This window comes from Mercenaria mercenaria, chromosome 18, assembly GCF_021730395.1.
Source record: "Mercenaria mercenaria strain notata chromosome 18, MADL_Memer_1, whole genome shotgun sequence".
Classification (NCBI taxonomy): domain Eukaryota; kingdom Metazoa; phylum Mollusca; class Bivalvia; order Venerida; family Veneridae; genus Mercenaria; species Mercenaria mercenaria.
Genome location: NC_069378.1, coordinates 20,199,911 through 20,212,571, shown reverse-complemented (window position 1 = coordinate 20,212,571; position 12,661 = coordinate 20,199,911). Strand labels below are relative to the sequence as shown.

The window sequence follows — 12,661 nt, the reverse complement described above, 5'->3', positions numbered from 1 at the left end:
GGGTTAGAAAGCGAACAGGATGGTCTCAAATGCACTATGTTGGTTTTCTCATGGAGCGGCTCATATTTGCTATTTGCTACTGCTGCTGGTTTTCAATAAAAGTATAAGATACTGAATAATCTGCAGTCAAGGCAATACAGTGTACTACAAAATAGGTGCTAGAACAATCGAACTTCAACACTTTGGCAGCAAAGTTGTTTTTGATGTAGTGGACTAGCCTGGCTCCCTGGCTGCATGGTTATTTTTATATAAATACTGGAAACATTTTGTAAGAAAATTTTACGCCTCTAAAATAGCACAATTTTATCTGATGGCTGAACCATACCTATGTTCGGAGCCAGGGGCAATAAAAAACCTCAATGTAGAAACAACCTTCTGGAGTTACTTCCCTCTTAATGAAGAAAACTGATATATGTAAATAAGAACAAACATAGGGACGGGAGCCAGTCTAGCAGTGGACCTATAAAGACAGTAATGATTATCGTTTGATTACGTTTTTGCGTATTTGATATCAACATTTTCCAGTTGTCACTGAAACAATTGCTCGTATGGGCTAATCTTTGGATCAAAGAATATCAAAATAACAGATGAGGATATGAAATACGTGAATGCCGTTATGGGTCCAATACCTTTAAAGCATGTAAAATACATTATAGCAGTTAAATAACAATATTACTGCATCTTTACAACATACTGGATATACCACGCATACGTTCCGCATCGCTTACCTTACGGAACAATGCTATCAGCCCTAATGCGCAATACATTATTAAGGTGGTATCACGTTTTGAATTTCCGGTGACTAATAGAAAACAAATAATATTTTGTTCTTTCCAAAAGTCGTTATGTTATGATTCAACCAAATAGTTTCCTTTGTCCACCAGAAAGGAACAATTCTTATATATTAATATTGAGGTTTGGTACCTTTATTACAGACAAGAAACTAAAACAATAGAAATTCTTACGTGATTTCAGTGAGCTCAACAAAACAATTTCAAGCACAAATATTAGTGCGGAATGTAAAGTAAGTTACACACTACAATGTCCTACCATGATACTTACAAAAACAATGCATATGCAGAATGGAGAGATAAAAATAAGTTTGACAGCTCGTGAAAACTAATGACAAATTTTGACAGGTGTACGATGACTCATGACCTAATTAATTTTTTTCTGTTATTTCTACCTTCCAGTTTGACTTTCTTAAAATGGATCTTTCATATTGTAGCTCACAATTCATAAATTAAAAAAATAAAAAATATATTGTTACCTTACTGTCGTTTTGTCTATCCAAATCACGTAAGTTTCCTATTCTTTCAGTCATTTGTCACTAATTAGAGCAACTCAGTGTTGCAATCATACAAAGCACATCTCTTATTTTCACATACATCCTAGACGTGATTCCAGTGTCTGGAAAGAGCTAGATGTTATCAAAATTTTATTAGAAAACATGAAATTGAAAAAAAAAAACCACTAGAATTTAAAGAAAAAATCGTGTTTGACAATATTGATACTGGACAAGTATTTCTGTCTTTAACTGTTCTGTAACATTATATTGGTGTGAGCTACTGCACCTTCAGACCAAGCTAGAATGAGGTCAAATACAGACTCGGCAGAAGAAAAAAATTCTATTGGATACAGCCAAAGAGACAATGAGCATTGAACTTTTAAACGTTTCAGTGTGGCAATATGTACTATCGTTTTTAATTCGATATTTATTTCATGTGCGTGAAATTAGCCAGAGCAGCCAGAGTTTAGCCAGAGTAGCCAGAGTTTAGCCAGAGAAGTCAGAACTCTGGTTACTCTGGCTAGCCAGAGTAGCCAGAGTTCAGCCAGAGAAGTCATAACTCTGATTTCTCTGGCTGGCCAGAGTAGCCAGAGTTCAGCCAGAGTAGCCAGATTTCAGCCAGAGTAGACAGAGTTTCTAGATTTTTAACATGTTCTGGCTACTCTGGTCAGCCAAAGTAGCCACAGTAGCCCGAGTCACCGATTATCATTTGCTCTGGTTACTCTGGCTGTTTCTAACAGAGTAGCTAGAGTTCAGCCAGAGTAGCCAGAGTTTCTAGGATTTTAACATGTTCTGGCTACTCTGGTCAGCCAGAGTAGCCAGAGTAGCCAGGTACCGTGTTCGCAAAATATTTTCAGTCTTAGCTGAGTTTGATTATGAAACTTAATATGTCATTTCTATGTAAATAGCATATTTAAAACTGAATTTCAAGTTAATAACTATTTTCAATTGGCTATTTATAGTAGCCATAGTAGCCAGAACTCTGGTTACTCTGGCTGGTCAGAGTAGGCAGAGTTCAGCCAGAGTAGCCAGATTTCTGGTTACTCTGGCTGGCCAGAGTAGGCAGAGTTCAGCCAGAGTAACACGACTTTATTAGGATTTTAACATGTTCTGGCTACTCATACCAAAGCAGCGTAACATCAATGCTTACAACTTAAATGGCAGACAGTAGAACATAACAGAATACATGCATCCCGAATGTACAAATAACCATTAATCAAATCATTTAGTTTCAGTTTTAATATTGCATATGCCATGTATTTGTGATTTTCCTACATATCTGCGATACGTCACATGTTTAATTGTTAAGCGCCCTTGAACGTATATTTTATATTAAATGGACGCTCAACAAATCTTAATAATAATAATAATAATAAAAATGATGATGATGATGATCATGATGATAATAATATAATAATGATAATAATGTCATATACTAAGATTTTTTCTGCAATGGATGCAATATGGTGTTACAGTATTCTAATCGCGAACGTATGTTTTAGGCAGTTTCTTCAACATTATTGTTATTACATTGGACATATTTTTTATAAATCTGAGAATGTTACTAGCTTTTGAAGATGTAATTTCAATATGTGCTTCCAAGTTAAGACATCACTAATAGTAATCCCAAGATATTTAACATTTCCTGTAGTTTTTTGTTCTTGATTAAGTTATTTATATGGAAAGATGATATTTTTTCTTCTTTTTTGAGATTCCTCTTACTTCGCATTTATCAGGATTGAATTCCATAGAGTAATTACGTTCCCATTCTTCTAATTCTGTCAAATCATCTTGAACTTTGTAAGAGTCTATTAACGAGTCTATGTTGAGGTATTATGATAGTGTCATCTGCAAATAAGCGTATTCCACCTTTAACAGAGTCAGGATGGTCATTGATAAAACGAAGGAAGAGACAAGGACCCAACACTGAACTTTGAGGAGCCCCTGATAGAACTTGTAAAGAGTGTGAGCCTTCAACTACTACAGACTGAGAACGGTTACTAAGGACAGATCGAATCCAGGATAGAGAGATTCTGTAGACAAAAAGTTTCACGATTTTATAGAGAAGGTGTTGATGATGAAAGCAAAACTTTGGTGAAATCCATTACAATGCGACCTCTTTGTTTTCAGATTGGAGATTGTTAAAAGTTTCTTGTGTAAAGGGAGATAGTTGAGCCTCATAGCTGCGTTTAAAACGGAAGTTATATTGGAAAGGTGTGAGAAGATTGTTGACTATTTTGGTTCTCTCAAGATTGATTTTTTTGTGTTTTATGTATCAAGTGATTCATAAAACGGACATCTACCAGAGTAGCCAGAGTTTCTAGGGCTTTAACATGTTGCGAAATGACCCTTTTTTGTACCCTCAGGATTTTTTTAGTGTTTCATGTATCAGTGATTCATCAGACGGACTTCAAATAATTGCCTTACTTATCAGTTAGCAGTCCTGTAACTGTTTAATCCAAACACAGTCAATATCGTTTCATACACAAGTAATACCGAGTTAATGAAACATGGGATGTTGATAGGTAACCACAATTAATTTTTGAATGGCATTTTGCGTTTTGATTGGCATGTCACAGGTACCTACCTTTTTCCAAGGGTTTAGATGAAATACCGTTATTAAGCCGCTTTAAGTGTATGTGTTCACATGTCAACATTTCGTCAGCTTTCAAAACTTTACTTTAAAATGCAAATTTCAGGAATGTGTTGCTATTAACAAGTATGAAAAATTCATTCTCCAATTTCTTTATATTATGTCTTCAAGTTAATATATTTGGTACAAAGGCAAACACTGAAGTTAAATAAATACAAAACCAGAAGCCTTCAAATAAATATTCTTTATTTTTATACTCAAAGTTATATGGAATTCACTGCAATTGTTTATGATATCTATATAAACAAGAGGACCCATATGGTACTGAATAAGGTCCTGAATCGCTTACCTGGACCTTTTGAGTTCTGACAGTCATAGTAAAAATTCACAATTTGTAATTGTTAACTCTAAATTCTGGGCATTCTGGAAATTTTAAACTTATATTGTATAAAATTAGAAGTATATTGATAATCCATACAGAGAGACTAATATTGCCCTGTGGGTGGTGATTCAATCAAGTCTGAAAGAACTCCATTATAAATTTTGCTAATTTACATGCAAAATATTTCAGCTCTTACCCTTGTGGCTCTGAAAAAGATTTTTGCTATGTAAGTTTATCATATTTTCTTTTTATATATAAAACTTAAGTAGGAACCATTTTGACTCTGGAGGGTATTGATTTGAACATGTGAAATATCTTAACTCTTGTCATTGCAACTCTTTTGAGAAGATTTTAAAAGATTTTCCAGTAAAACTTTGCAAGCTCATTAGCACAAGCGGGGGCAATTTTGACATCAGGGGACATGATTTGCTCAATTTTAAGAGAGGCATTCACTAGGCCATGCTAGATACAAAATATATTTAGTCTGGGCCTAAAGGAAAATAAGGATATTTTTATAGAATTTAATATATTACTCTTTGTGAAACTTAAAGCTCCAAGGCAGATCCAATATGACCCCGGAGTCCATGATTTGAACAATTTTGAAAGAGATGTATTTGCCAATGCTTCTTGCAAAATATCTAAGCTCTGGGTCATGTGATACTTGAGAAGATTTTTAAGGTTTTACAATATAAAATGAAATAAGTACTGAGTTCAGTCAAAGAGCCTGACTCAGTCTGATAGACAAGACAAAAGTTGATCACAAAACCTCACCTTGTCACACAATGACACGAGCTAAAAAAAACTTCAAGTATGGTGTATGAGGGTCATTCAATATATAATGGTAACTATTAAATATCATTTAATCTGACTTAGTCTTACCAATCAGTTTTGTTCAGTAATGTATATTGTCTTTTCACCATTTTCACAATGTTATGTACGGACAATCGTGACTTTTTATTTAATACTAAACCTAGATGCACGATGGTACGATGATACACTTGATACATATAAAACACTAAAAAATCAAACCTGAGAGTACCAAAAGGGTAATTTCGCAATAGGTATTACAGTATTTTCTCTGGCTATTCTGGCTAGCCAGGGTAGCTAGAACCAAAGGACATCTCGGAAAATCTGGCTGTTCTGGCTAACCAAAGTAGCCAGAGCAATTGACATCCTGGTAACTCGGCTACTCTGGCTAGCCAGAGTAACCAGATTTCTGGTTACTCTGGCTGAACTCTGGCTATTTTGGCCAGCCAGAGGAACCAGAGTTCTGACTACTCTGGTTACTATGGCTGAACTCTGGCTACTGCAGATAGAGGCCAGCCATAGTGATCAGAGTTCTGGCTACTCTGGCTACTCTAAATAGCCACTTGAAAATAGTTATCAACTTGAAATTCAGTTTTAAACAGGCTATTTAAATAGAAATGACATATGAGTCGCACCATGAGAAAACCAACATAGTGGGTTTGAGACCAGCACCCATTTGTATAAACAGTGGTTAAGTATACCTTGGTTAAAATAAACCAGTGGTAAAATTCCAGGTTAAGTTACCAAGTTGGTTAAGCAATTGTATAAACGCAACTAACCCTGTGGTTAGTTAACCAGATTTGGTATATTTTAACCGTGGGTTAAAGTTACCAAATAATCCCACAATTCAATACAATCGTGACGTAATTTTCCCGCACGAATGTTAGACGAACAAAAACAAAATGGCGTCAGAAAAGCCATCGCGAAACAGACGTGTTAAAAGAGATGATGGAGATCAACCACGGGGAACTCACAGCCAAACATTCTAGTGGAGGTCCCAATCCCCAGACGAAGAAGAAAACGGACAAAATATGGGCTGATATTACGGAGACAGTGAACGCTGTTGGGAACTGCCCGAGCACGGTGGCTCAAGTAAAGGAGAAATGGAGGAACATGGTGCCCTATTATATAATAAATAAATAAGTCAGTTAATCAATCGATCGATCCATCGATCCATCCATCCATCCATCCATCCATCCATCAATCAATCAATCAATCAATCAATCAATCAATCAATCAATCAATCAACAGTCCTTGTCGACACAGTTTGAAATTAAATTAATGTCTCTGTTTCGACTTCAGGTTCAAAGGCAGAGACCCCTTCAACGCAGTCAGTGTGATATTTTACGTTGGATATCGACCTCACAATATATTCATCTGTTGACACTTAAAAATTATTTGGACTAGATATACCGGTAGTAGATCTAGATACCTACCATTGTCTAGAGTTTCGTAGATCTACATCAAATTTCTATTTTGTAAAAAAAATGTGTCGAGAAATGAAACATTGAAACAATTTTGAAATAAAATGTTTGATTATTTTAAGATGAAGAAAGTCAAAGCTGATTAAACAGCGGAACGGATCAGCTTGGGCAAGACTGGGGGCGGACCTGCACTGCCAGAAATGTCACAGACGTCGCTGGATATTGTCAACTTTTTGAAGGAGAGTGCGTCTTTCAGTGGCATACCTGGTGCCAATATTTGCGAAACAGTTTTGCCGAATGCAGTTAATGTAGGTTAGATGTATACATAACGTATACCAATCTCACCCCTTTAATAAATCTGATATTTGTACTGCAAACCCGTCACGACTTATTTAGTCATTATTAAAATACATGATTTCAAACGCGTTGTAAATAATTGCCTTGTGTGCCAGTAAATAAAACGTATTCAACTATTAAATACATCATTTAGATCTCTCATCAATTATTCACATCTGTTTTTAATGAACTACCATCCGGTAATTTAAATTTTAAAACAATTTAGATTTATACATCCGAAATTTTGAAAAGGTAATGTTCTTTGAAAACCTACAGATCCTAAAAACAGACATCTTGGCAGACTGCATGGACACCTCGTCGACCGATGATGGAGCGTACATTTTATGGGAAGGTAAAACATTTAAAAAAATACCACTAATCTTTTATAAAAAATCCGCATAAAGAATCCTATTACATTCTGTACATCAACATGTAAAGTACATAGAACTGTGTTAGTATACGAAGGTTTAATACATTTTTCAACACAGTGTAGATCTAGTACAGAACTGAGAAAAAAACTTCTGTCCGATAGAGATACGTTTAAATGTCGATAGCGGTTATTCCTCACGTAATATTTATAGGTAAAACAAGAATTTCATTTAGATATAGATCTATGCAAATAAAAGTAACAAGAGCGCCGCCAAGCGGGGCAATATACGCCCGAAGGCTTACATCATAGGATGGGAGCAAAATTTTAAGAACTTGACTGTTGAAGCCCCAAAGGACTGGAACAACAAAAGGAAAACTTCAAAAAACAAATCTAAGTCCACACAAAAAAAATTCAAAGTCTACAAAAAAATCCTTATCAGGTACAGGTATGTAAAAATACACCTTAAAATTGGAGGTACCATCCATGTTGTACCACAGAAAAGTGGTCTCGGTCTTTCCCTACGGCCAATAATAAAAAAGTTTCAAAATAAGCTATTTATAGTAACATAAAAGGGAAGTAATTCAAAAAAAAATACTGTAAGTACAAAAAAAAGAGATCTGCCAAATAAAAACAAGAGCACTGCAATGCAGAGCAATATACACAAAGCAAAGTCATATATGACCTTTGACCCTTAAGTGTGACCTTGACCTTGAAGCGAGTCATCCGGAACATGCGCTCTGCACATCGTTGCAATGTGGTGAACATTTCTGCCAAGTTTCTTTGAAATCCTTCCAGCAGTTCAAGAGTTACAGAGCCGACACGAAACAAACTGATATGACTTTTGACCCCTAAGTGTGACCTTGACCTTGAAGCGAGTCATCCGGAACATGCGCTCTGCACGTCGTCTTGGTGTGGTGAACATTTGTGTCAAGTTTCTTTGAAATCCTTCAAGGGGTTCAAGAGTTACAGAGCGGACACGAAACAAACTGATATGACCTTTGACTCCTAAGTGTGACCTTGACCTTGAAGCGAGACATCCGGAACATGCGCTCTGCACGTCGTCTGGGTGTGGCGAACATTTGTGTCAAGTTTCCCTGAAATCCTTCAAGGGGTTCAAGAGTTACAGAGCGGACTAGAAATTGCTAACGGACAGACGGACGGACGGACAGACGGACAGACGGACACCAGCGTCATAACATAATACGTCCCTTCGGGCGTATAAAAATGAAAATGAAAAAAGCATTACATATATTTTGCTGTAGTGAACTGCATAGACAGTTCCTGAGCGTGACGGTGACGTAATACAGTGTCGCAGCTTTTCTCACAGTCACAGGAGAATCCATTGGGGACAAGCAGAATAGAATAGAATGATATTGTCTGTTTTACTTTTTAGCTCGACTATTATATCTAAACTGCTCATTCTTATTATATCGTCCAGTATTAATGAAACTTGATATGAGGATAGTAGAATCTACTACATAAATTATGTGCACGCTATGATATACTGATCTGCAAAATAAACTATCCAGATGCAAATCAGGGATATTTTTAATAAAGAGAAAACTTAAATTAATAAATTTGACTTGCTTTCTTCATTCCACATTACACTTGAAGAACTTAACGTGTAAAATTTTTAAGAGTAGATCAACCGCGAAGTCAGTAATCCTACAACAGCTGCTTTGCACGAAATTCACGTGCGCGTGCAATTAACGCTTATCTTTGGGAAATTTTATTGTCATTGGAAACATTTATGATTTACTTACTCGAAACAAGGAGCTGCTTTCAATAAATGATTGATGCCCCCGGTGGCATCCTTGTCGATACAAAGCAGCCTAAGTCCAAAACGAGGTCAAGTTCAAGGTCAAGGTCAAACTGAGGTCAGGTGATGTCTGAAGATGAGGAATGGTCACAGGATACATCTGCATTAGTATCAAGTCATTCTAGTTAGGGGCATTGATGATAGACGAAACGTGTCCAATTTGGTTAACCTCGTACGGACGGACGAACAGACGAACGGACGGACAGGACAATCACTATATGCCTCCCGCATCAGTAGATGCCGGGGGCATAAAAATGGCATAAAATAGAAACAAATTTGTTGGTTGCATAGCACGACTGAATCAGATTCAGCGCGAGTGTGGGGTGTTAAAATGCACCTGACGCGCGGGAGATATAGCAACAATTTCGTGCAAAACTGCCATTGTAGGACTACTGACTTCATGACCGATCTGTTAAATCTAATACGTGATTAGGTCTTCAAGTGTGATGTAGAAAGAAGAAAACAAGTCAAAATTATAAACATTTTTTTATCGACAAATAACCCAGATAATAGAGTTACGAGTTCGTCTGGATAGTTTCTTTTGCTGTTCAGTATATGGTCTGCACTGTTGTAAATATTTAAATGAAAATCCTTTGAACTATAAATGGTATTGTCTGAATTGAAAATTGGAGAAGCCATTGTTAGAAATATAGCAAGAGAAGATGCTGCAGCCAAGGTTACGAAATGCACGGCCAATGTATAATAGCGATATATTTTTCAATGATCAATATACTAATGTGTGATCCTAGTGAGTGAGAAAAATTGCATATTATTTAGTTTTTCACTCAGAAAATATCTCAACGAATAACCTTGTTTGGGCGATTTTAGTGGAGTGTACACAAGCTTCCTTCTCCCGCATGTATCTTCGTCTGCTCTGGGCGTTTTCTGGAAACTTGTTATGAAGTTGTGCACATAATTAGATATTTTCAGGCATAAAGCTGGAGATTTAAGAATTGAATGGTATTTTTCTGCGGTTCATCGATGTATGAACTGTCAGGAAGTTTAAACCTAAGAGTAGATCAACAACGAACTATAAAAACTTCTTCCATTTGTTTCCTATTTAACTTTTTTCAGAAACGAAAAAGTAGTCCGTAAAATTATGAATATTAATTACATCTAATGAATACGTGATGGCTTCATTGAGAAATGAAAGTTGGTCACGTGTGCTGAAGCAGCCAACCAGAAACGCGCAAATCTATTAATTGAGTAATAGTTGTAATTATAATTATTATAAAAATTCAAAAGTTCCTTTTTTATATAATTATATGAGCACAATGAGGCTCAGTATGAACCTTGAGGATGGAATATTTATTTTCCATTTTCTTCGGAGGACATGTAATTTATTTTCTGTTACTTTAAAAGATAGACCATGAATATTTGTTGTCAGTTTCCCTGGTACTGCGGACAGATTTTACCATTTTCGTGTACAGGTGTTAATCATCTTAGACGTACAGATATGGGACGTTTAAGCTGTCTTAATTTTCACCCACTCGTTACAACGGGTCATTTTCCACTTTAGGGTCTTTTTTGCCTATTATCTGGTCTTAGACGCATAGAAGACTTGATATGAGCCGCGCCATGAGAAAACCAACATAGTGGGTTTGCGACCAGCATGGATCCTAACCAGCCTGCGCGGATGCGCATGCTGGTCTGGACCCATGCTGGTCGCAAACCCACTATGTTTGTTTTCGCATGGCGCGACTCATATAAATTTTTTACATCTTTCAGTTGACGAGATAGATAAGGAATTCAGTGTGGATGAGGTGACGGTCACAGTTCTACAAGTGGTAAAGACGCTGGAAAGTTGAATCAGTCTGGTAATCTTATTAAAGCGTTACTACTTTCATTGCTTACATCAAGATCAATGATTGAAACAAAAACTTAAATTTGATTAATGCTATTGCTTTATTACATATTAATAAATAATGTAGTATTTTGATTTGTGTACAATAAGAGTTTGTAAAATAATAATTCAAAAAGTATTTTTGTTAATTAGTTATAAATTTGATAAACATGATTAACGTGAACCGACATGATATTTGTACTACATGACTTTCATCTAGGACTTTCAGGTGGAAGAAATGCAGAAGGTGAAATACTAAAGCAGCCGAAGTCCAGTCAAGGTCAAAGGTACTAACAACATTTTTGTTTTAATATCTTACTAGCTCGCCCGAGCAGCTGAATACTCACTTGAACAACTGTATTTAAGCGAGTTATGTCCGAAAGTTGTACCATTTCCTTTTATTGAATCATACACACACGACTTACAAAACAATGGCCATGATGGCCCAATATCGCTTACCTGAGTGTAATTTCACTTGAGGAAAAGAAAAACAGTAACAAGGATCATTCCAGATAAATTTGAAAATAAGTCTGCATATGGTCCTGATTTCATTGCTCTGGCGTAAGAAGTAGAAATCTGCATCAACACTGGTGGTATTTTGTAAATGCTTCAAAACAAGAAAGAATGTCAAAATAAGCCTATGTTTTAGTAGTAATCGAAATGCAAAATCTGAATAAAAAGTCCAAATTTCATTGAAATGTGTAAAAAGAAATTGGTCAGAAGCGCATGATTAAGCTCAGCCAATGTCAAAGTTAAAATCTGCACGGAAAACTTGAAAAGGAGTTCAAATTTGTTGTTGCTTAAAATGATGAAAGTACGTAAGTAGTTGAGTTTCGTTATGATTTGAATAATCTTGGCACATGACCACTAGGCCGTTATACAAACCAAATAAAGATTGTCTTATAAATATCGATGTGAAATGCTACAGTTTGGGTTTTTTTTTTCATTTCTTTAACGACAATTCTTTATTTCAACGGGTACATTGTGTTTCAAAAACAAATCTTTTTGCATTTGTTCTTAATGTAATGCGTGCATGCATATTTGTTACATTAAACTTGATTGGGGCATTTTTTCTTTGTCAAGTCTGATCACTGTCATTTTTTATTTCAGTAAACCAAAGACGCTCAAGGAGCTACAGATGGAATACTACCAGCAAGCAATAGCTGGCCAAAAAGTCCAGACAGAGTGTTTAGCTTGCAGACGTTTTAATTGCTAAATTCTCGTCTAGCTAATTTATATTATTAGCTTGACTATTTATGTTTGCACCATTTATATGTATTTTAGATGTTCGTTATACATATCTAAATTTATTAGATGCATTTAACACTCAAAACATCTAGTTTTTTCGAACTTTAATCCCTTCTATAGAGCCAATTAACTATATAATATGAAATGAATACCATAATGAAGTACCAGAGTTTTGAAATTACTGTTTCTGTTTTACACTAAACAGAACGAGAGAATAATTTTACCATACATTTATTCAATATTGTACTATTTTCAAGGGTATTCTGTAAATCAATCAGTCCGACAGCATCGACGAATTCTGTATAACGAGCTGCAGTTTGCTTGTACCATATCTGAAAAAAGGTTTACATGTTATATAATCCACAGAGATAAAATTACTGATGTGCAGACTGATCTTCATCTACACTGGTCGCAAAGGCAACAAGGCAGTCTAACAAACGGCTAAAAGGGTTTATGGTATTAGATGTAACCATTAAACAATCGAGTTGTGACCTTGACCTTTAGCTGGCAGGGGTCAATTATCAATTCTGCACATTGTCTTGATAAATGGA

At 35.8% G+C, this 12,661-nt stretch overlaps 1 long non-coding RNA gene across 1 annotated transcript; it reads left to right on the top strand.

Annotated features, from left to right (window-relative positions):
- The first annotated feature begins 10,760 nt into the window (after positions 1 to 10,760).
- Positions 10,761 to 12,115, top strand: LOC123545239 (uncharacterized). Its single transcript, XR_008368421.1, has 3 exons — positions 10,761 to 10,836; positions 11,083 to 11,149; positions 11,973 to 12,115. It is a non-coding gene; the product is annotated as an uncharacterized LOC123545239 (long non-coding RNA).
- The last annotated feature ends 546 nt before the right edge of the window (positions 12,116 to 12,661 follow it).